This window comes from Diadema antillarum, unplaced genomic scaffold, assembly GCF_040938485.1.
Source record: "Diadema antillarum isolate AM-2024a unplaced genomic scaffold, OU_Dant_1.0 scf00000188, whole genome shotgun sequence".
Classification (NCBI taxonomy): Eukaryota; Metazoa; Echinodermata; class Echinoidea; order Diadematoida; family Diadematidae; genus Diadema; species Diadema antillarum.
In genome coordinates, this window is record NW_027271077.1 from 1327007 (window position 1) to 1353568 (window position 26562).

General features: G+C 39.5%; 2 protein-coding genes across 2 annotated transcripts in view; one reads left to right on the forward strand and one right to left on the reverse strand.

The window, feature by feature from the left end:
• The window catches only part of LOC139723412 (muscarinic acetylcholine receptor M5-like), a 151155-nt gene extending 131099 nt beyond the window's left edge, over positions 1-20056 (reverse strand). The window contains exon 1 of the mRNA XM_071634656.1: positions 19671-20056. The gene's annotated coding sequence lies outside the window, so the exon portion shown is untranslated. The remainder of the gene's footprint in view (positions 1-19670) is intronic.
• LOC139723414 (pre-mRNA-processing factor 39-like) overlaps positions 1-26562 on the forward strand; it is a 444659-nt gene that overhangs the window by 175081 nt on the left and 243016 nt on the right. The gene's annotated exons all lie outside the window — the stretch shown is intronic.

Genomic DNA, 26562 nt, shown 5'->3' on the forward strand with positions numbered 1-26562 from the left:
TTTTTAAATAAAGCCTATCATGCACAAAGGATTGTTTAACCCAGCTTGAGAGCCAAAGAACCGACAAAACTTCATGAAGGAAAACGAAACAAACAAACAAACAAGCACACAGACAAGCACACACACACACACCCAAATGTCATTGCTGTCCATTCTAACGAGTGTGTTTTGTCGTGAATTCAAAATAATCTGTCATAATACTATAATAACTATGCACATTGCATGGATGGTGTAATTAATTGCTTTTTTGTTCTGACTGACAGTCCGATATATTACTGGAAACCAAAATTACTTCCCTCAGATGAAGCAACTTAATTAATATCATGTCATATCGCACTGTGAAACATACTTTTTACAACATATCAAACCATAATGTACAAACATGATATCATATCAAAACGAAAATACGAAAAAAGCTTTCTGGTGAAGAAAAAAAAACACCTGCGTTTTCACCTTGTTGATTTATCCAACAGTGATACTAAATCAAGATTAGATTTATCCAGCAGAAATAAGTATATATAAATAAGATAAGGATGAATTCACTTGCAGCCTTATTTTACTAGATAAAAGCTTCGATCATGCAAAGATGTCTTAAAACAAAAAGAAACTGAGACTAATATGTAGAACGATATGAACACACGCAATGGAAAAAAAAAGAGAAATCAAAGATTTTTTTCCCAAAATATGGAACTCGCGACCCCAAGGGACATGTCTGACGTCAGAAATAATTTTCCCTTTTTGACCGACATACTACTTCACTTATTCTGCAATCCGAGAGAGGAGAAGAACACGTCTCATTTCATTTTTAACCTCTCTTTGATTCATCTATCTAACTCCCTTGACACGTGTCTGAAATTCGCTGCTGAAATTGCCGAAGTTCTCCGTGCTCATCACAGCAGGTTTTCTGTGTCACAACATGAGAGAGAATTTAAAAGTCTTTCCGCGAGGACGATGGCGCGTCAAAAGACGAATTGCCGTATTTCCTCTAAAGTGCTGCACAGCCAACTCCCTTTTGAAATAATCCGAGCTTATTAGGCAATTTATCCGCCAATTTTACAAGCGTTATGTGCCAGCGAGGTTCAAGTCAAGTTCACTCAAACGATGGAGCCATGACACTCGAGGTTAGACTTCTGTCTTTCATCGCAAATTTTTTGTTTGTCTGCTTTGTTTTCAAGGCAGCAACTGGTTGCCGTGCCTGGCGTTTCCATATCGAAGTCTTTCTATTTCATGGCCAGGACCATCCCTGGCAAAATATACAATAATGCATGATATGCGTGAATCATTCGCATTCTATAAGATATTTACAATTTTCCAACGTTTGATTTCGTGATTTCATGTCAGGCCAACAAATTTATGAAAAGTAACTTAACACCTCCCTCCTCAATTATTGATGATTGTATCTCATCATCCAATATCAACATCTGTGTATGGAGTGCAGAATGACACGGGCTTTACAAATTTCTCCAACTACTACTACTACTACTACTACTACTACTACTACTACTACTACTTCTACTACTACAACTTACTACTACTATTACTACTATTACTACTACTACTACTACTACTACTACTACTACTACTACTACTACTACTGCTACGACGACGACTACTACTACTACTGCTGCAATTACTATATATTACTACTACTATCACTACTACTATAACTACTACGTGTACTAAAGTACTACATTGTTGAAAAGAGAAATGATTGTCACTGTCAAAATATGAAATGCCATGCAGCTGCAAGGGTAGGTGAACGGTGACCTCTACTGTGCAGAAATCACGTGGTCACACCCTAAAAGGTGCGAATGACATCGCACATTTTGAGATTACATGATGTGAGCTGTATGGCGCAACTTGATCCCCTAGCTTGGGACGTGCATTTAATCATCACTGGACTGGATGGAGTGGAGGTATCTTGTGCAGGCATCATGGGGCGGGGCTATACGTCCTTGTGCATGTGTGCGTGTGTGTGCGTGTGTGTGTGTGTGTGTGTGTGTGTGTGTGTGTGTGTGTGTGTGTGTGTGAGTGTGCGTGTGTGTGTGTGTGTGTGTGTGTGTGTGTGTATGTACATGTGTAAGGAGTATTTGAGAAGAAACCGATTCGCTGTACTTAGATGTGATTGCCTTTTCTGGCACTGACCCGTGTTCGGAGACACATTGATGCATGCAACCACTGGAAGCACCGAATTTACGTAATTGATTCGTTCTTCCCCCTGCAGTCCAGCAATTCATCAAGTTTATTGCAAAAAAAAAAGGAGCATTTCCCAACATCATAGCCCAAAGTGGAGTGGGACAACCATGTACTACTTTTTTGTTTTCGATGGAATCCCATTTTCTTTGCTCAATTTTTTCGCTTACTTTTTTTGTGTGTTTTGATACACTTCCTATAGGGAAACTATTAAGTGGTCCATTGGTGTAATATTATCATCTTGATAAACTGCGATTCGTCGCAATTCGACAGAAAGAAGTTACTGGCAGTCAAAGATATTAAACGTGGATAAGAATCGCCATATTGTCATGTATTTCTCGTTGCCAGTCGATGAATTGACACAAAATGATGTGTTCATCCGCCTCGAAATTACTACGTCAACAGTCAAAAGTCAAACGTCACAAGTGTTCGTCAAAGAGAAAATTCCCTTATATTGTATTACGATATTACTATGTATTCATCACGGACCGCGGAACTTTTTTAGTGTATGTGTGTGTGTGTGGGAGGGGCAGTCCGATGGCGGGTCAATGTTTGCACCTCCCCCCCCCCCCCCCCCCCCCTTCCCGGCTATCGACCCCATTATAATTATGCGTCGATAATTCCTCGGCCGTGTACCCCGGTCTCTTCAGGTGTCACGCTTTTCTTTCCAAATATTTCCCCCTTTTTTTTCTTTAAAAAACACCAACGAACAAAACAGAGAGGATTAAAACAAATAATATGGGTCGGGTTCGTTCTATTAAGTTGATCACAACCCGGGGCCATGTTGGGGTAACCACGGAGGTCAAAATCTCCCGGCCTGCACGTTGTCATATTATTCTCGGCACCACAGTAGTGATTTTACACCTACCTGGACTGTCCATGGCACTGCCAAACTCGTTATATTAAAATTGTTCTCTATCACACTTAACCTTATCGCTTCTTCCGTTCTCACAGCTGCCTAGATTTAAGTGCCATGCCCTATCTTTCTTTTTTCCCCTTTTCTCCAGGCACAGGATGTCTTTCAGGAGTATAAACACTGTCTCCGTGGATGGATTTTTCTCCTCCTTTACGTTTGCTTTCAAATCCTCAAAATTTCATGTTTATTTTTTCCTTAAAAGTACTTATCAAGCCTGAAAAATATAAACTTTTTCTCTCTTTCTTTAAGATGCTAATATTACCTTTTTCACGATTCTACATCTCTACGACCATCACCTTGTAATTCGTTTGTTATCATAAATTGGCATATGATTAAGGTAAATTCGGAAATTCATATCTCATATCAATAAATGATACTTTATTCTATTCCCAGAAGTGGCTGTTGTGACATTGTAAAATGTATAGATACAAGGCTCAATTTTCAAAATATGGCAAACAAACTCATTTGATATAGCCATACCTTTCTGACGAACACTTAACATCAATTCAGGTGAAACGACTTTAAAAAAATATTTCGTATACGGAGATCCATTACACAGGCTTCCTGTATATAAGGATTTATACTTGGCGACAACCAGTGCGTGATTTCGAAGATCACTCTTTGCATCCAGAATACATTTCTGAGTAAAAAAAAACAAAACAAACTTGCTTTTTATGAAGTTGTTGATAGTCGCGAGTTGTTCAGATTTTAGCAAGAGAAATTTCTTTGTGATCTAAAAGTTCCCGTTTGACAATGCCATCCCAGGGACATGAAAATGGAGATTAAAAATGTGGAAAGTATTCTTGAAGCGCTTTATTCTTAATTGGTATAACTTGGTCACCTTCTAAGCAACGGATTTTCATGGAGGCGAGGATTTCAACGAGAAAGAGAGTTGAAAACATTTTGTTTTCCCAAAAGAGATGCTGACAGAGATATCTGATACCTCCTGCATCCGAGTGGGTCACTAATGGGCCGGACCCCAGATTGTTATCACACCCAGCTTGCGCCTTTCTGCTTCTCATATCTCTCTGAACGAACTCTGGCAACTCTTGCGTCAACAGGACTTGGCGGAGGTCGGATGGCATCATCTTTCGGTGGGAACATGAAAACTTCTTTAAAAAAAAAAACGTGAAATAGGTGTTTTTCTAGCACACTGATAAAATGAAAAACAGATATACGCGTCATCCAAAATACTGATTTCAATAAAAATATGCAAGATTATGTTTCATATGTATATACCACAGACTATTATGCATTCCTACAATTTTTGAAAGGATTACGACCTAAGCAAACACTACTCTGATAGAAGAAGGTGTTTCCCTGAAATATGGCCAAGAATGCAAGAACCTCTTTTTGCCTTTGTCCCCGTGTGACTGGATGTTTGTTCGTATAGAGAGGCAAGATTTCTACCTGTAAGAGTTATACCATCAAGACGTTTAATCCTTAGAAATTTGACATTCCGTCTAAAATCTGGGAAGAGTGAGGTTGTCATATCAACGAATCCAAAGAGCAGTCAAAGTAAATAAGAAGATATTTACAGAGAAACATCAGAAACACAAACAAACAAACAAACAAACAAACAAACAAACAAACAAACAAACAGACAGACAGACAAACACGTACGGGCAGGAATAGAGAAAGATGAGTGTACAGGATTTGAGGGCTCAAGTTCAGCAGACAGCATACATACATTGTGATAACATTTTCTCGTACTGCTTCATTTGCCAGCAGCCTATCATACTATTTCTATATGTTTATCAGCTTCGACTTTGGGGAATGTGTATACAAGTACCTCAGATACAAAGATGTATCGGTAACAAAAATTAAAGGTAAAAGACAAAGACGAATGAAAGGTACATGTTCTGAGGTGGTGCAGGGTATTTTCCTTATATCGCCTGTATTAGTGATTTTCGGTTTAACTCCATCTATATTGAAAATCTTCGCAAAATGACGGGAATGAACGCGCTTGAACCGAATGTATGCGATTTTCATGTCGCCAAACATGTCCATTTGAAACTAATCCTAATGTAGTCTGTTCCTCTTCTGTGAAATATTAGCGTCCTGATTTGACTTATTCGTGTTCGGATCAGATCGATTCGAAACGTAGTCATAATTATAGGTTGCCATTTCATCACTTCTTTTTAATTTCCTCGTATGAGCTTCGGGGCTGAACGTAGATATATTTCATGACAGTGAGTAAATTTAGACCAAAATCGATGGCGAGAGGTGCGCATTGATGAATAATTTCTGAAATACCCACCAAATTTACACCTTTCATTTCATTTTTAAACGCCTGTTATTACATCAATCACTTTGTGGTTTCAGTGTATGGCTGGTAAAAAAAAAAAAGAAAGATAGAAGATAACAGACAAATTACTGTGCACGCAAAATATTTGGGACTTATGCACTTGAATATAAAAATGGTTTGGAAAACGTAATCTTATGCAACGTACAACGCCTCTTGCAGTAGCATGCATCATTCGAATGTGTGTGTGACATACAGGTCTCTATCCGGCATTTGAGTTCGCGTACATTATGTGGGGATGGGGGGGGGGGGGCAATGTGGACAGAAATTTGTATTCACTAAGGTCTTAAATCAATACCTTCAACACTGATCAGTCTTTGTCATTGGCACATGTTGTCACGCCCATAAACATTATCACTCACAATTCTTTTTCTTCCCTTTCCAGAGGCCTTATTCTGTGTTGTATACGACGTATGATTATAATCAAATATATACACTATAGATGCGTTAAAGGATTCGATAGTATTACTGCAATTCCAGTTCTGATAGATATTAGATAAGTGCTCCCATACACTCTTGCTCGTGTCTTGACAATATCTAAAAAAACAAAACGATGTACATTTGAAGCACGTGCCCTGAAAGGAACCATTACTTAAATTACTGCTCGCAATACAAGTTCAATTGCTGAGAAATCGTACGACATTTCCAAATAAATTTTGAAGACTTTAACAGCGTCCTCTACCATTCGTCTCTGAAACTTCACGCGTTTACAATCAGCAAGCAATACATCTCTCGGGTTGTAATTAATGATAAATGCCACGTTCCACTGTCAAGGACCTTGGTGTTAAAATTCGTCCTTCGTCATGGCATAGCTTCCAATTGAATTACGGCTAGATTCAATCTAAAATCAATGACAACTTTTAATGAGAAAAAAGGCATCGAATGACAGCCCGATTTCAATACCTATGGATCGCGTTTAAACTCCTAACCTCTCCGAATGGCTGACATTTCACACACGTCAAATGTGCAGATCGAATGTTTGATACTGTATTACTCTTCGTGTTCAACTTTGTTGATCGTTTTTAATGACTGAATTACAATTATGGTTGGAGGGTAAATCATTATTGCAATACGTATTGCACATTTCATTTGAAAGTCTGGGGTGTTTTACTTCATGGTTCTTCATGTTGTTTTGAATTGTTTGTCTGTATGTTTGTGTGTGTTTGATTTTGTGTGTTTTGTGTGTGTGTGTGTGTGCGCGCGCGTGAGTTTGTGACACAGTCAATACGCTGTTCACACAACCCAAGCACGAATGCATGGACGCTAACAATCTCCGGCTAAAATCAGATTACCCAGTCGTCTCGCCCGGATGATGGACGAAATCGCGTCCCACGCACCGGCATTTACAGTGATGAGACGAAGGGAGCTACAGCTTGCTTTGTCGGCTGGAGGTGTTCATTTGATTATGACATACTCTCAATCTCCGGTTAGCTATACATTTCTCGTCCGACAGGAGTAGAAAGAAATCGAAAGCGAATAATGCCGCATCAACGTCATGCATATATATAATCATATACATAATCATATACATATATATATATATATATATATATATATATATATATATATATATATATATATATATATAACTTATGTGTATGTTTGTATGTATACGTACATGACTGTATGTATATGTGTATGTATTATATAGCAGAAGGTGTTTACAAAAGAAACAAAGTTTTGAATGCTACAATTTGGCGATCAATACTGTCCATCACGGAGGAATTACAGCCGCAGTTTTTTTTTTCTTTTTCTTTCTTTTTTTTTCCATGGACAATGCGCGGAGATGACGTTCTTCCCCACCTTTTTTTTTTTCTTTTTTTTTTAACAGTAGTAATGTATTTGAGATTTTGCTTCTAGTCAGTTCGGAACTTCCATGGTCCTCTTCTTTTTGATTTGATAGTGTAGCTCATTATTCAATCCACAAAGATGATTTGGTCGAAGTTCCCGGTAAAAAGATTCCCCAACGCGGGCTAATGCGATTAAAAAGAGAAGTAATCCCATAACGTCTGCCTCACGATTTTGGTGAAGAATACGAAATGTAGAATCACATTTCTTTTAAAGGAGCGAACTTCCAGAGGAGCACGTAGGCGATGCATGACTGTGTTCGTGGAAGTCGGCAAGGATAGGAATGGCAGCTTAAGACCGAAGTATTATCAGCTTAACATTCTCCATCTTTATTAAGATAAAACTTTAATAACATACAACTTTAATTATCGTTGATTATCCTTTGATCTAGAAGGACGAATGGTGATTTACTCCCCAGAGTCCGAGCTTCCAGAAACACTATTCTCTTTTGGGTTCACAAAATTCGTCGCATAGGAGCCATTCAATGATCCCACCCTTTAACCTCATACGCTAAAGGCAATCGCGAGAACAATTTACTGTACTCTATGATATCTTTAGTGTTCGACCTCCAACATACTGGGGGATTCAGCAAAAGCATAGAATAACTGTGACCCCAATTGCCTTTGGTTTTAATTTCAACATTGTGCAAAAAAATCTAGAGTGGTGTGTTAAATTCGTTACAAGAATTGTGAATTCTGTATAGAATTTCTCAGGGGATGCAAGTTAAAGTGGGACAACTAATATCATACAGAACACGAATATCAGGTGTATTGTGTCTGCAGCCGAATCGACGTCAACCGGAAGACACGTCAAAAGGCAAACGACCGCGGGAAATAAACTTGAATCACCTCTATGTTTTTATCTCGGTACGTGTAGCAATGGCCGAGCTTGCACATGGCACGGGATGTAAGTTCCTTAATCAAACCCTGCGTATGGTTAACAAACAAGCACACAAGCAAAACAGCATACGGAAGAGGGACAAATTTGGCAAGTCGTATTTCTCGTTATATCTGCATTTCTATGACTGTGTGCGGCTTGATGTACTTCACGGTGTTGTTGTGTTGTTGTTGTTTTTTTGAGGATGCGTTCAAATTCTGTAATCGAAGTATAATCAAATGAGTTTGCTATAATTTACGCTTGTTCACCTCAAGCGGCGCTGTGGTTAAATGTGCGTGCTCAGTCCTTCTCAATGCGTGCAGTCTGTGGTTGGATACTGATCTTTTATATTCGCGTCAAGAGAGTGATTTTTCGAGCCTGTTTTATTATCTACCGTTGATATGAAATCAGTGTGAAACGTTTAGTGCGCCCGTTAAAAGACCGCTATTGTATTGTGCTTTATTTATGGCGTCCTCTTCGCTAGGTATTGGCGGTAAAGATTTTTGGGGACGTTATTCTCCAGTGGTTCCTTTTTAGTCTATCATATTCATTCATTCATTTTGATAGCATTCACAGATGCCAGTGTCCACAATATCTACAATGATATGCCCAAGTTGGACGAGGCATTTATGCATACTTACATAGTTTTATTCATAAGAACCACACTAATGTTCTCTGGAGTGAAGTTGTGGTGAAGGTAACTGGTTGCCAAACAACTTACAGGCACTTTATACGCACTCTGAGAGATAAAAATGAGTCATAATAAGAGATCTGCTCGCGGGTTGTCGCTTGCGAACACTGATGACTGCATGGTAGGGTAAGGGATAATGTTAGGAGAGAGAGACTGGTGCATAGCAGCGTCTTTTTTATTTTTAGAAGGGACATCGGGATTAAAGTGGAACGTCAACAAGAATGCAGGTAGGAGTGTCACGATCAAGTCTGGATGAGCACTAGATATATATGATCTCATGTGTTTTTCTATATATCTGTCTGTCATATTCATATATCCTTCTATATCCTGTGTCTATCGTTTATCATAATTATCTATCCCTTCACTCATCTATTTTTCTATCTATTCGGAAATTTCTCTTCTATACTTTCTCCCACTTGTTTCTCTCCTTGTCTGTCTGTCTGTCTGTCTCTGTCTCTCTCTCTCTCTCTTTACATATTCAACTCAATTCAAATGAAATTCTATTTCCAATCTCACGTTTTTGTTGTCGATACAAGTTCAAAGAAAAGCAAAAGTATGCAATGTATTACAACAACACACATACATATACATAAATATGAACTTATTTATCTGCACAAGAGATTTGTATGAGTTCATATTAAATTTATCGAAACAGTTTTCTTAAGATCCATACATATAGTTTATTTTTAAAACGCATCCGTTAAGGTGGCCGTGTATCTACGTTCTTTCGATGTTTTAGTTTGACACTGTAACAGAGAGAGAGAGAATGAGAGAGGGAGAGAGAAAGAGAGAAAAGCTCTGCTGACCCTGTTATCTGTCTACTGTTATTTCAAGACTATGCCAAAACTTAGTCTGAAATAGGATGGATCCATCATTACTGCCTTTAAAAAAAGGTACAAAAGTTACAGAAAGTAAAAAACAAAATGTACATGGCCAACTAACGTCTATCCGCATGATATGTGAAAAGTATCTTTAACTTTGGACTGTGGAATAGTACACTTCCCGTCAAAACATTGATGACCCTGTGCATAGGTGCGGATAGCTCGGATGATCGGGATCGGAAAAGCCCCTAAGAACAAGGGGATGCCGTGATAGCTTTAACATCTACTCCTTCAGCGCGCCCTTTTGTCGGCGTCACGGCGATGGCATAGTGTCACGCTCCGCCGCAGATAAACCGGCACCTTTCCCAGATAAGGGGGGCTAGCAATCAAGAGAGCCCGCCTTGAGAACAATCCATTTGGGAAATGGAAATCAGAGACCGGCAGAAGATCATGCCGTTTGTTATCACGGCGAGACCGAGCTAATGAGGTCCCTCGGACTGCGTGCTTGAATTGTATCAGTGTTCCTCCTGGAAAATAGTCTCAGTGTGATCCTAATTATTTTTCAGAATGACGTCATCACAGATAGTGAATCCTGGTCGCTGAGGGTGGACCGATTGCTCTTTAATGTGTGTTAATTGAGACAGCCGAGATCTCGCCTCTCTCTAAGGGGACTAACTTAATCTACCAAACGACATTCTCGCATAAGCAACCTCATTAGCACTTTCCCCGCATTTTTCCGCGTTTTTAACCCCGATTTACTCCGCTTGATCGATTTTTCGTACTCACAGCTTATCGAGTGCCCGACGGAGAGCTTTGCTTTTAGAGAGAAAACGCCTTTCCGTCCGCCAGGGAGAGTTCAAAAGTTATTCTTTGAGTAGATAATGGCCAATTTTACCCAATTAATAGAAATAATCTGTATCTACCACGTGCCCCGCGCTATTGTGATTCCATACATTTGGCCTCCGTCAAAATATTGAAGTCCCCACCTATTCAGAATGATGACAGGCAACGCATGAAGAGTAACAGAGAACAGGGCCCCATTTGATAGAAGATGATAGGATAAGAACTCTTGCTGGAATGACAACTTCTCATTGCAACAGCAAATAAGGAAGCTGGATTCCTGTCGTTACCATGAAAATTGCCATTCTAGCAAGAGTTGCTATCATTTTTTTTCAAATGAAATGTGGCCCAGATATCACCATACACCATCAAACGTTAACCCTTCACTGGTCTGGATGTGCATTTGAGTCGTTTAGTCCGTTTCCGAGTTTGCATTAAATATGACTAAGATACCAATATTAATTCCAAAATGTTTTGTTAAGTGAAAACAAAGGTTTTCATTCATGCACCTCAAACAAACTACACTGTGTAATTTCTATTAGCTCAATGTAATTTATGAACGTTTCTCTACCTTTCTGAACTGACAATATTGTTTGCTCTTCAACCAAGCCTTTGGTGGTTATACGACTTCTCGGTTTGCCGTGCCTATTTTCTTATTAGATTTGCGTTGATCGAGTGCTGGGTTGGCAATGACGTCATGGAACGTTCTGCCTCGCAACCATTTTACTTTAAATCTATCGATCCTTTAATAGTGAATCATTCCAACATCAACGTTCAAACTGATACAATCTTATGGCACTGCAGACGGTGTAACACAACATTATATCTTTGGATATTTTCGAGACAAGCGCCTTAAGGACAAAAACAAAGTTTATGTCACTTTCACTTTTTTTTAAATGAATTAATGACATTATTTCACAAAAGAAAGCTGATATTCTTTGATTAAAACATCTGAAATAAGGCTAGATGGTAAGCGAGGCAGGATGGCCGCGTGCATTAGTATACATTTAGAATGCCTGATATACCTCTTTCTGGATTGGACTTCTGTAAAATGCATAATTTGATTTTGAGGGAGCACAGACAAAAAGGAGGGATGCATTACATGAACTCCCCCGTTGCTAGGTAAATTATTACTATACTAAATGACGGTTCCTTCTTTTGTTAAGAAAAAAAAAAGCTAGGGGTATGCAAATCGCAGGAGATTTACATATCAGGCTTCCCGCTAAACTCAGTGGTAGCTTCTTGCTGATATTTGACACATACCATTCAAAGACAAAAAGTTACGTCAAGGAACGGATTTCTCTCATTTCTCTAGTTTTTGTTCTTCGTATAATGATTTTGTAAAAGAAAACTGATAACCTGATAAGATTTGTTTAAGGTATACCCGTGAGTAAAGGTAAGAGAAACAATATCGTTTTCTAAAGGAACAGGAAAAGTTACAAGTCGTAACTTCAAGGTATTATGCATGTATAGTTATTTGCTTCAAAGTATGAGGTTTATTCTTGGGGGGGATTCACAAGCAGACACTTGTTAAGTGCTATTTTCCGTCACTTGTTTTGATTTTAACTGTTATACAAACCAAACACAATTACTTATGAAGAGTTATTAAAATGAGATGCTTCTCTGACATTGAAAGAAGCAGAGAAAGAAAGAGAGAGAGGGGGGTGGGGGTGAGAGGGAAGAGGAGGGAAGAAAAAATGGCTTAAAGCTTAAGGAGATCTATAACACAGAGTAAATATCTATCAAACAACTTCAACTTGGAGTGAGAGGCTGTTTGTTCTAATGGCGCCACAGCGTGTTACACACTACGTAATGCCATCGGATCATGCTGATTTCCTTCGATCCAAGCACCAGTTTTGATCAGCATTTGGCATGCACACTCCCTTATCAAATCAAAGAATTTTTCTTTCCGCCCGGTGAGTCCTGCAGGAGATAGAAGAGTAGACGGATGTCCAAGGACGTTCGACGGAACAAAAGGAATACAAAATTCGAGGTGGTCTTTGAGAAATCAGCGGAGTATAAGACAGGTCAGTGCCCAGGACATATCGACAACCCGCTATCGCACACTCGACCGCAGTCATTAGCAATTCAGTCGCCCGACGTCTCCCGGTTATTTGCATTATCAAATTTGGCGATGAATCGTAATCATTCGGGAATACTGCGGCGTGTGCTTCATGTGCTGTCCGGGGAGTTCAGCAAGGACTGCAAGAATTCTCTAATGTCACTCTTTTTTTTCGATAGAAGTTACTTTAATCTTGTATGTGCACATATTTTGCATTGTGAAATTGTGGTGTATATACTACGATGTAACGCAGTGACCAATACAACATTTCACTTTTTGAGCGAGCAAGAGAGAGGGGAGAGGCGAAGGGGGGTGGGGGATGCAGAAATCAATTCTACAGGAATGCATCATGTACAAACTGTGCATAAAGAATGAAGCATCAGCTGAGGAAGGTGAATACAGAACGCCCTTGTCATTTCTTTCTATATTATTTGAATTGTTTCGGGCTAGTAAAGAAAATCATTAAGATGGATAAACTACTTCGAGAACGGTCTATCATCACGTTAATATTCAATTAAGTTTCTTAATACCTTCTAAATTCATCTGTGTGTATTCGTATCTTCTCACTCCTAGTCCAGGTCTTCTACATACACATTGTCCTTTTCTTATCACCACCCCTGTCTCTATCTATCTATCTATCTATCTGTCTGTCTATCTGTTTATCTTAATATCTATCTATCCATCTATCTATACCTACCTACCTATTTCTTCCAACATATCTATTCCTCTATTCATCTATTTTTATTCTCTCAATACTAATCGATGCACATATTTTACACACACACGCTCTCTCTCTCTCTCTCTCTCTCTCTCTCTATCTCTATCTATCTATCTATCTATCTAATATATCTATCTATCTATCTATCTATCTATCTATCTCTTTTCCATGTCTGCTCCTTTATTCACCTGATCATTTTTATTCTCTCACTACTAATCGATGCATATATTTTACTTTCTGCTTGCCTCTCTCTTTCAGATTGATTATCTGTCTTTCTTTTGGTCTCTCTCTGTTCGCTACCTCTCTCCATCTGTCTGTCTGTTTGTCTGTCCGTCTGTCTCTCTCTCTATCTATCTCTCTCCCTCATCTTGACCTTTAAACAGTACATTTTCTTGATTCAATCTAACACTTTGTCGCCATGGCGGTTTCCGCCCAGGGTAAACGACTGCTCTTTTAGACTGGTCACTTCTGTTGAAAACCTGTTCATGCCAGATGTTTCCTCTCTCCTCTTTTTTTTCCTCCGCCCCAGAGAGAAGTGAAAGTGAATTGTCAATACAACGATACCACAGAGCGTAAATTTCACTCTTCACGCCCAGGATGTCTGGGGAAGAGACGTTAAGAAAATATTGGGGTTTTTTGTCATTGTTTTGTTTTCTGGTGAGCATGGTGGCCAGTGATCGAAATGTTACGGCGCCGCGCCGAAAATCACTCCCAGAACACCTGACATCGTTCCGGATGGAAAACATTTTATGCAAATACGGATTGACTCCGCACATACCCAGAGTTTTTTAAGCAATGCGATAATTCCAGTGGCGGGCAAACACCATTAGCACATAGATGGAAGATAAAAGCAAATAAGGATGAGATATCTTTTCACGATGGCTCCACGGCGATAATATGGAGATATTGTTTTTTTTTTTTTTTTAATGTGGGGAGAAATCCTATAGGTCGGACTGGCCGGGCACAACACAGACAGATTTTCCCCTCAGAATCGAGACAAAATCCTCGCAACCATATCCACCCTTGGATTACCGTCTGCTGCTCCGGGAGATGGCAAAGGCTGTTATCTTTGGCCTTTGAAGGACGCTTTTAGTTCATCTAATATTGAGTGATCATGATGGGGAATGTCTCTTTTTATCCGCTGCTGGCTCGAGTCTGCGCTAAAACACGCCTTGCTTGTTGGTTTTTTTCAGCTTTTCCAGCCAATTCATTTTCTCTTTTTCGTCAGTGCTCTCAATTTTCATAAGATTCCATCGGTATCTTTGCAGTAGAATATCTGAAATCTTCTATCGAAATGTCTCCATATTTTGTCGTTAGCAGAGAAAAACGTTTACGCTGAAGAGGAAGTATGATAGTATCTACCTTTAAGTAGTATTGTTATACTACTTACTATGGGTCCTATTTTCATCCAATTGTAAAAAGATGTGATGCAAAACATTTATGTAATGTTGTCATTCTGATTCAAATAACTTTGTGACAATTTCTAATATTTAGACAGTCTAACAGCGGGTCAGAAATAAACAGTTGCGCCTAAATCTTTATCAGCTTACAACTGACATATGGTATTTACTGAACTAATTATCTATTACTAAGTATGTAATAAAACTGATGACTTTTAATGCCTCTTAGTTGATATTGTATGAGGACGATGGGGCATGGATAATTTACTGAACTCATCGTGTATATAGAAATGCCCCATACAATACCCATGCAGGTCGGGTGTATAGGATATAGTGTGTCTATGTCAGATTTTAAACTATGATTCTCTCCATGAACATAAGAAAGACTCATCGAAGACAAATATTCTGCACGAACATGCCCTTCGACCAAAAGGCCAATATACTCCGTCCCGCCCATAGAACTATAAATGAAGTCAAATGAGAATTCCTGAACGTAATATGGATCAAAAGCATACTTTTTGCAGAGGAATTCCATACGTCCACGTACACGCCACACACACACACACACACACACACACACACACACACACACACACAAACACACATGCAAACACACACACACACACACATACACATACATTTGACCCATCTTTGTTCATCATTTACCACTAGCGAAGAGGGCAAAAGGCAGGAACAGGTGGAATTACGTCCAATGAAACAAGATGTGGAATCCTTTTCTGGAATTTCTGGGCCCCTCCCTTGAGAATGTCAACAGAAATGTACATCATGTCACAATAAAAAAAAAAGACCACAAGCAATACCAGACTTTATAAGCAAAAGTATGTTTCTATATTGGCTGAGAAAATACCGACCTTCAGAATTATTTAAGATACTAACTTTTAAGACGAAATTGTCTCGTTATTTTGTCTGATCGTCTTTACACTCGAAGTACGATGATGTCGTATACAACCTTCACCAATATTTTCTCGAACGTAGGAATAAAATTGCAGTTTCTTGACTGCAAAGATCGTTAACATGCTTAATAATCAGTTCCGGTTTAATTCGGTATATTCAACACTGTAATTCTATATTCTGTATAATCGTTATTTTCTTCAAATCTTTCAGGTGTTATCAATTATGAATTTTTTCCTCTCTACTGCGCTGTTTTCTAATTTGTCGAACACTACCCTGCACACAAATCATACAAACGGTATAGACAATATCCGATAGTTATTTTGTCAATATTAAAGACCTTATTTTACACATTTGCAGATGAAACAAACCCAGCTCCAGTGCTTAAAAATTATTCTAAAATGTTAGGGATAGAAACAACAACTGTAAAATGTTAATCAGTATAATCAGCTATAATCAGTGTTAAGTAGTGTTAAATATACACAATGCGAACAATAGTTATAATAATATTGTTTCTAAAACAAACCATCTACAGTTATGGTTTATTGAGAACAATAGTGATATCTCCTTATATTTCAGGCTTTATTGCGAAATTTGTATATGGTTGGATGTGACAAATCGAATATTTTTCAAATCACTGCTCCCAAAGGTGAACAATACCTTAAACATGGGAACCCCATGAGAGTCTCAATGCTCATAGCCTGCTTCAACCAACCAATATGCTGAGGTTCATGTTATGAGAAAGAGTTTGTTGAAGTCAATACAACATAAAGGGGAAAAAACGCGAGGGTAACACTGTCTACGGAGATGAATTCAACTCTGCTTGGTTTAATAATCATGCTTGGATTAATTTCACAAAAACAGCCGCAAAGGTGTTTTGTTATCGGCCTTCGGTCACACAGGGATAAACCGCTTTTTTAATATTGACTTACGGTGGTATTTCGGAGGCGATCTACACACACCCGCTGATTACTTACAGTATTTCTTCTCATATGTCAAGTGCATAACCCAAGTGGGCGCAATAAAGGGACGATTCGTGTGCGGACCTTGTAGATGTGCGCGCCCGCGGGCAATGACCCACCTTGCGTCTCGCGTCCCACAAACACTGCGACTTTGCCGAACGATGTTACTTGCGCGCACGCTACAGAATGGAGCACTCTATCGATCGCAGCAGAACAGTTTGCTGTTGATACGAGTGCATCGCCTGCATGTACACAAACATATCGCATGAGTATATTATACAAACTGGAAACGCAAGCCGAACCACTCGAAATCAAGTTGTGCTTGAAGTCAGTCAAGACGATGTTGAGATATTGAAAATATAAAGGAGGAAACACAATATATGAAAATCATAACCTATTGTCATAACTGTAGATATTCTTTAAAGTCAAATCTTTTAATCATCCGGGTATAGTCTGCGTATAGAAGGAACATTCGCGGCATGAACTACTTTCGTTTATGATCCACAAAATTGAGCATTAACAGCGAATGGGCTGTGGAAGGAAACTAGAAGCATTCTATTTACAATATTTGATTGTGACAGCAAGCAAAGCCAGATGTGAAACACATAAGGCATTACAAAGTTGACTGAAAAATGCTTAACATAAAAAAAATAGCGTCCAGTAGGATCGCTATGTGTACTGCCCACCTTGTGCACACTGATGAAGTGAATGGTCAAAAAATACTCATTCAGTTGATGCAATTTGACCCGAAATAGATGGATGTAGGTAGAAAGCAAGAGTCATTGCAGAAGAAATTGAAATTTGTACAGAAAAGATGACATATACAATGTAAATCAGGGGGATATAATTAGATAATTAGCAACACATTATACAAGGAAAGCTGATGTGGATATATGAATGCTCACGATTTGCTTTGGGTTTTGCTGAACTGTTCTTGTCATTGTGGATTTGCAACTAGTTACACTACTACTTCTTACCCCAATATTGAACTACTGTGTGATGCACAGTCGCAGGACATTATATCTTCCGATCAATGTATTTTCTCACAAGCATGCAATTCTTTTCTCTAGCTTGGGAAACGGCTTGCAAGCAGTCTAGGGAATCACATTTTGGAGTAAAAAAAAATGCTGCAAGGGGGAAAAATATCACATAAAGAGGTTACGTGCTCGCGTCAATTTAAGAAATATTTCGACGGACGCACATGAAATAATAGAAATTGCGTCTGCCAGGGGCGTTTGGGAGGGAAAGCAGAAGAGAAAAAGGTCAACTTTAGCTCTCGGCTGATGAAGGACGATTACCACAAAAGAAAAAAGAATAGCAAAGAAAAATAAATCCACCGTACGAAGGCAGAGGTGCAAAATAGGACTGATTGGAAAACACGTACGTTTTTCCCAGTGTCGCCTGTCACAGGGGAGATGTACTGTACATGTACTTGTTTGTATATTCCTAACCAAGTTCTCTTGAAAACTCTACAACACGATAGAACACGAAAACAAGCCTTATCCCAAGGCAGTTTTTCCCCTCAACAATCATATATATCCCGTGTCTTTTCACTTGTATTTATCTGGACCACGTCTGAAAAATTGATACAACGTATACAGTTTGAAATAAGAAACCCACTTTGCAACTAATCCAGACCCAGAAAACGATATTTATAGAAAGGTCTCGTGTACGGGGTCGAACTGAGTTGCTCTTCAATCAAGGAACACAGTTTTCTAACCAAAAGCAGATCCTTTTTTTTCCTGTTTTCATGCATGAAGTAATAAACGTATACATCAGCTCTCTTCTGTCTATCCTTATCACATCCTATATACAATTGTACATTTTAAAGCATAGACTGTACACGGTAGTGCATTCTCTATCTTTTTTAAAATTTCTTGAAGAATATTTCAAAGAAATGTTTGCATACGATGACTCAAACGTCTCGTAAGTCTTTGTCTTTAATACCCCTCTTAATACCCGTCTGCATCTTTCTTAATGTCCCTCCTTCCCGGCCTGTCACATCACGTCATTACAGGAATAACAAGTATAAGACCCAATAATTTCATTTCGTTATTTGTAAACCTTTGTTTTGTTGTGTCCTAAGGAATACGTCACGGACTCGTGTGAGAGATGACCATTTTGATGTGCACACGTAGACGCAATCGAATTACCGACAGTCAAACTGTCATAACGTTCTTATTATTCATTGAATTCCCTATTGATCTGCCGCTGCTGTCGAGGAGCTGCATTCCTTGTAAACATTTTTTTTCCTCCCTTGTGGTTATTCTCCTCACCGCGGCTTTCTCTGTATATTGAATTATGATCACACCAAAGTGCAGGCTGAATAGATAACAACAATGACCGATTTGCACCAACGTTTAACTCTACTTTGGTCATTATGATATTCTATAGTGGAGGGGGAAAAAACCCCTAATCGAGTCTAGTGATTCAAACCGCAACTATAATATGTGAACATCACTTAATAAAAAAACATGATAAATTAACATATTCGTGCAGAGTTCTGCTCGAAAAGCCAGAATACTAGGTTCACTCTATTTTTACAAACTTTATGTTGCTGAAAGTCATAGCACTCTACGTGAAAGTCGTTATGCGCACGATTCCATTAGGAATGAATCAACCGACTCAAGAACAGCCAACTGATACAGCGCTTCTTTAAAGTATGATGGGATCGAATGAAAGTGGGAAGGAACAGCCTCTGCTACCTCCACTAATATTTAACTTCTTACCAACTCCGATAGAATGGGTGGGAATTAATGGTATGACTTAAAAGCGTAGATGGTATACTGTGAATTTAATGTGACACTGGATCAATATTTGACAAGAGGTAGATATGTGTGCGTGTGCTTTTTCCCCCCGTCGCCGCAAATGTGGTGGGGAAAAAAAAGAAGCTGTGGGTAATAAAGAGGTGAAAATTGAATCGTCTGCAAAACGACTTCCTTTGCCATAGCCGACGGGAATAGCAGGTAACTCTATACCTAAACCGTGCTCTTCTCGTATTTTAAGCGAGAGAATTGATGCTCAGATTCAACTAGCTGCGGAGGTGCAAATACCAGAAAAAAGCCGAAGAAAAACAAGGAGAGCTAGAGAGGGAAATCTAGGGATCATTGACGGAATTGGAATTACCTTTGGCTCTCGATGCTCCAGAAAGGTAGCTACGCCATCTTGACGATCGAGATCTTTGATGTCCGTCCTCTTTTCTTATTTTTTTTAATGTTTATTATTGTCGAGTTCTTGACCGGAGATCGGCGGGGCTGAGATGACGCAATTACGAGGAGAAATCCTTCCCGTTTCATCGATTAGTCCACGTTAAAAGCGACATGGAGACGTGCAGGCTTGCTGTACCTTCTAAGGGAACCTACTTCTAAGCGCAGTTTTCGGCTCTTATTTTCCCCCTTCCGAATTCCAGATTTGTTTATTTTGTTAGCAGCCGCGATTGTAAAATCGATATTAATTCAGATGTAATATTACACTTCGGAGCGATCTTCGCTTCTCTCGTAAGACATCCATGTCGCCCTGTCTCATCGGGGTGTACTAAAGCGAACTTCGAAGCAAATTGCTCTCTCGATATCTCGGCCGGTACCTCCGACGGATTCTGTTTTTGCACGCCAAGTCTGCATCATTTGCCGGTCCATGTAAGAGCGTACGATGGCCGCCACGCACGCCGGCTAGCTCAACATCACAGCGTGCCGATGGAAAGAAGCGCCGGTTCTTACTTCTCCAAAGAGTTATGGCTCGAGGATAAGTCGAGCAAACTCCCCAGTGATGGCTTCCAAAGATTTCCGACAAATTTCGTCTGCCATTCGTTTAGGCCCACGATCTCCACCTGTGACATGCGAAATGACGAGCAGGAACGAAACTAATCCGACGCGGTGTGAATGGCGCCAAAAGACGTCTGTTCTGTACAATCTCCTGAAAAAAAAAAGATAAAAAAGAAAACACCTCCTACACCGAAAGCTCTCAGCTTGTCTTTAGAAGAAATAAAATAAAAACCCAGAGATGAAACTTGTAATCTTGCTTTAAAACAAGAAACCTTCATTCACCTCGCTTTGAAATGACAACATAGTGAGGTTAGTAAGTCGGCATTGGTGATAGGAATTCAGTGAAGTAATACGTCCGCAGCAGCCACGTAGCTGCATCCAACAGAAAGAGTAGAGAGCCGGAGAAAAAGGAGAGACTGAGAGCGCCCCTCATCGACTCTCCGATCCGAATGGTAAGTGGTGAGTGATGGGCGTGCACGTCCGCTGTTGGACGACTTGTCACTGGCGATCAAAATAAAACGCACGCCACTTTCGCTCATCTCTCTTCGCACCCAAAATCCTGCTTACCGTATGACGTCATCGTTATTAACTCGTCCCTGTCAATAAATGGGGGGAAACGGTAATGTTTATCCGTTGCGGGCCCGCGTATGACAAGCGGGGTATATAAGGAGCGTGTGTACATTTGGTTCGTAAAAGAAAAATACGGATGATATATCCGTATTTGAGGTGTGAAGAAAATTGAGGATAACAAAAGGCGTAGAGTTAGAAGAGCCAAAAAGAATGTATAAACTTGTTTGAACACTTCTCTGAACAATCGTCTGCAAATGCTCATGGAATGCGCAAAGGAGAAGAGTATGTTTATCAAACATGTGGCAAATCTTATTGTTTGTATAATAATTATAATTAAAGGTATGGTGGGGATTATAATCGTAATAACTTGTGTCGTGATTACTAGATATCGCTGATGCAATCGGGAAAAAATTGGATGTATGACGCACTGCAAGTTAAAAGAAAAGCAAAAACGTGTGATGAACACTATTTCGTATTCTGTATGTGAGATTTTCCTTGACTTGAAATGTAGCAAACCTGTGAACTTGACTATAGGAAAGGGGTTTGGTTAGAAAAGATTCGATGATTATTATTTTCATCCCTTCACGGCCATTTCCAAAAGGGGCTGCTTTTCCGAATTACACACGTCCTTCTAATGGCGAGATTCGCCTCGAAATTATGCTCACAATATCCTCATCGTGCATTATGAAGGTTTCGCCTCAATTAGCGCTAATTATTTAACACTTAAAACCAATTATCGGCTGTGCCCTGTTACCATGGCTACCAGAACACGCAGTTAACCAATCCTAGAATCAGTCATGAGTGTTCCTCTCTTGAACTTCGTGTCCTGGAAGAAAGCCAAACGTAGACGTGCTGGGTTTGATGGTGATGGTGAATTCCCTTGCCGATTGTGCATTATATTTGCATAGGTGTCGAAAGTCGTTCTCCCCTCCCCCCCCCCCCCCCCACACACACAATTACATGGATTTCAGATCTACTGGTGGATTTGTTATTTGTTGTGTATAGCCTAATATATTTCTTGCTATAATGCTACGATTCGTCATCAGCTCTAACATTCAATCATCGAATACACATCATACTGTTTGATTTCATGTCGGACTCAGCTCTTCATGTAAAAAGTATTCATAATGTGTATAAGTATTTCACTTGAAACCAATATAAAACACAATATACGGCAGTTGTACATAAGCCTGTAAAATGGCCGTGCTGGATTAATGGCACGATCTAAATGAAATATGCTTTAATCCCATAATATTGTGGGGCTGACCGAGTTTTGCAAGTATGAATTTTAGACAAAGCCAAGGCATTTCACTTAAACATGATGCTGAAAGTAGGTCACGACCGTGTGATGTATAGATTAACCCGTTTTAGACAGCTGGCGAGTACGCAGCGTGATATGACGATGGTGTTTCACTGAAGCCGTGCTGAGAGGCTTAATGTGCTTATTATACTCCCATAGATGGCGCCCTTCATGACAAGCCCACATGATTATCATAAATGTTGTTTTGCTTTTGCCAGCATTCATATTGAACGTAATCCCATTTCCCGCCTAATCTTTAGGCTTAGACACCATTGAGATAATTGTTGAATGAAATGTATGAAATTGACGATTTAGTGAATGAAATGCAAGCAGCAAGAAAAAAAAGACAGATTGTTCGCTATGTGGGATTATGGCAGCGTCTGTGTATGTGGCCGTTCTCTTACACTTAATTTCACTGGCGTTTAATTCCTATTCCATTAAGTGTGATCGCTGCTAAACCAATTTACAAATTACAATATCGCTTAATCGGTGTCCAGTGCAAGCGGGTTTCGGGCGATAATTGGGGAGAAACAGTTGTCTGTTTGCCCCTCCCTAAAAGTCACCAAAAACTAAGGGATAGTTTTAAAAGGGAAATGACGTTTTGTACAAAGACTTAAGCTTCATCGCCACGAACGGCGCTTCATTGTGATTGGATGTATACATTAGTAGTCGAATATTAATGTGAAACCATATAAATAGTTCATTACATGACTCGGCCATGCTGTCTATATTCTTCGAATCTCTGAAGTGTTATGTGTTGGCGCGAAAGGTTAAAAAAGCACGCTGAGAAATGAACGGTCATTGACTCACAGCATTGAGCATTCACATGCGCAGACTCCCTACATGCACCGCTGCCTCTAACAAGTGCACCCAGCAACCCGGCAAAAAGTCACATAATACCACATACCACTGAAATATGCATAATCATGAAACATGAATAGATGCGTTCCATTATCCATCATTCGGCGCTTCATGCATTTAGTACACAAAACTCTTCCGCAAGCTGCGACATAGTGTAAAAGATGGACGGCGCCTTTTGCAGTCTCTATCTCAGCAATTAATGTGTGTCTGTACTGACATAGAAGATTATAATTGACCTTCTGCAGCGCATTGCCGACTGATATTAGCACAGGGTTTGTCGTAATAGAATTGACCCCGTAATAATTTTTACTTTGATGCATGGCCCCCTGCCGTCACACAAACTGTGTAGATTTTAACTGGCTTTCATTACAGCCCCTCGCGACATGAATCTTTAGTACTATGTATCCGTCAGCGTAACTAATAACATGAAGGACTTCATGAATTATACATCACATTTTGGGTTTTTCATTTTCGTTTGGCTAACATGAAGTTCCAGTCCCACACCTAAAAAAAAAAGGGGGGATGATGTAGAGAAATGAATATGTTACGAAACATCCAGGGAAGAGAACGTTACGACATTTTGTTTTTATACCTGAGAAATGACTTTCAAAACCAGCACCCGAAGAAAGTGAATTCCGTTTGACATCCTGATGTCAGCCATGAATATTTACAGTGCATACACCTGATTTTGATTGCGAGCACTCCATTTTGATAATATCGAACTGCAGGTCTAAACGACAAGTGGAAACCCTATAATAATTCGTCATGACAATCGAACACAGTTTTTGTTTTACTCAAGCAGGGTGAATTTGGAATTTGAAACACAGAAAATACGTTTAAGTGTGGCTGGACGATAAATTGAAAAGTTGCATTCTCTGATGTCATATCAGATGCATTTTTTTTTTTCAGCAGACAACATTATTTTGACAGATGTGAGTCAGTCAAGGTTTTGAAATGTGCGTTCTTCCTCTTTCAGCATGAATTTACTTAGGAGGAAGCGCGTTGAAATCCTTCGAGGGTTGGATTTTGTTGTTGTAGTTGTTTACCTCGTGACATACTAGCATCTATGTGTGTTGTGTGTGTATGTTTTTGTGGGTGAGCTTCTTATGTTATGTGCATATTTTGTGTATCATGATGATATCTGTTACCTGTGATACGATGTGTTTTCTCTACATTCTGTGTGTGTCTGTGGTTTTCCCGTCTATCTGTGATCTGTGAACATCGACGTTTACATTATTGTATATCATGTATATCCTTTTGTCACGCTTTAATTCGACGTCAGCTTTACCTTTGCATGCACACAAAATGTCCCCAATGAGATACTTGGTTTCATGAATTTGTCATTTATGTCGAAACGGCGAGAGGAGGGGGAAAAGACTAGTCAAGTTTGGCTTTTTGTTGTGCTTAACTGCAAGGTGTGTGTGTGTGTGTGTGTGTGTGTGTGTGTGTGTGTGTGTGTGTGTGTGTGTGTGTGTGTGTGTATGCGTGTGTGCAGTCAAATGACACTCTCCTCGGCGTCACACGCAACAGCGGGCCGAAGGTTGGCGCTAGTTTGGTTTCATTAATTTAGATTTCATCGGCTGCAAGCAATGAGGCGGACATGATCATGGACAGGGAGAGAGCTAATTTGATTTCGCGCTAACAAGGAAGCTTAAAGTGACAAAAGTGTCGCTGTCATTACACGCATCCCACTGTTAGCATTTAAAGGTACAGCAGAGTGGAATAATTTAAATATATATATATATATATATATATATATATATATATATATATATATATATATATATACTTATATGTATATATATATATATACATATATATATGTATGTATATATATATATACATATATATATGTATATATATATATATATATATATATATATATATATATTTCCAAAACAAAGATCTTTTTGTTTTGTTGTCTTTCTCTTGAATTTCTAGCACGATTCCAGTTATTTTGATTTGTGATACAAAATCATTGGTAGAGAAACAATTATGAGTTTACTCTTTGGATTCTGTATAGCATTGGCGATCTTTGGGCGTTTTAGCAATGACGCTATACATGTGTGTGTGTGTGTGTGTGTGTGTGTGTGTGTGTGTGTGTGCCATGTATGTATGTAACTTACTTGCAATGTGATGTCTATAGGATCGATTTACCTAAAAACATGCCATCACGTTCAATATATCATCAACATCCTGGTTTGTCAATAGCTGTCGCCATAATTGTTCCTTATAGGTATCTTGTGAGGTTAACCTTTAATTTGTTTTATTATTTTTTTGTCAGAGATTTTAAGTATGAACCGACCGTCACCTGTTTAACATTCGAATCAGCAGTATTTTTCATTGCTGTTGTTGTCGTTGTTCGTGAAATTTCTAATGTAAGAGGAATGAAATTCGCCTCCAAAGTTTGTTTCCTCATGGCCATGCAAGAATTATGAAACCATAATGTGCGTGTTACGAAACACAAATGAATAAATAATAATAAACCTTGATGATTAGGCAGCGTGATATGATATCGTTTTTATTCCTATAGAGCTCGTCAAATCCCTTATATGTTCCCTCGTCTTCTGGTCGTAAAGACGTTCACCTAACCAGGGGCGGATCCAGGAATTCCGTAAAGAGGGGGCGCCTTTACAAAATTAAAAGGGGGCGCACTCACCCCTCCCCAATTTTTTTTCTTTTTATTTCTTTTGTTTTAAGAAAAAAAAGAGGGGTGGGGGCGCCCGGTGCCCTCCCCCCTGGATCCGCCACTGCCTTACGGTGTTTAATCAACTTGTTTTGTCGTCTTTTTTTTAATCTGCATTTTATTGCTCTGTCTGTAACCGCGGCACATATTCAGAAGTCTATAGGTCCATGAGGGCTCATCGTCCAGTTCATTGCTATTCCTAGCCTTTCAGTGCAAGGTGCACACGTCGCAGTCGCTATCGGTAACAAAGCTACCGTGAATAATTTCACCCACTCTAGCTGAGAGCATTATACACAACTCATGGCCCAAGTTATCATTGGAAAAGTGGCCGGCCCGGCCATATGCTACCAATCAGCAGCCAGTTGTGTGTCAGCCAATCAGCAGCCTTTAGTAAGCTAGGTGAGATACGTTCGGTGTGGTGTGTTCTAACTTTCGACAACAAAGGCAACAAAGGAGAGTTTAGTGATGCAGGGGCGGATCCAGGAATTCTGTAAAGGGGGGGGGGGGGCGTGACTAATGTTTCTGGTGCCACTTCCGGGTTTCATTTCAGTTTTTTTCTTTTTATTTTCTTTGTTTTTAACGAAAATTAAAGGGGGGCGTGCGTCGGTTGCGCCCCCCTCTGGATCCGCCACTGTGATGTTAATCTGGTGTCACTATCCTCCTGGTAAGATTGACTTCCGATGTCAGTGTACAAGTGACGTTCCGAAGTCTGATTGTATCAGCGAGACGCGAATGCAAATATTTTAGTAACCGACGCAGATGAAGAACACATTGGGATAGACAGAAATCTAGATCCTCTACGGCATTGGCTACTGTACATTACATTCATCATGGACAGCA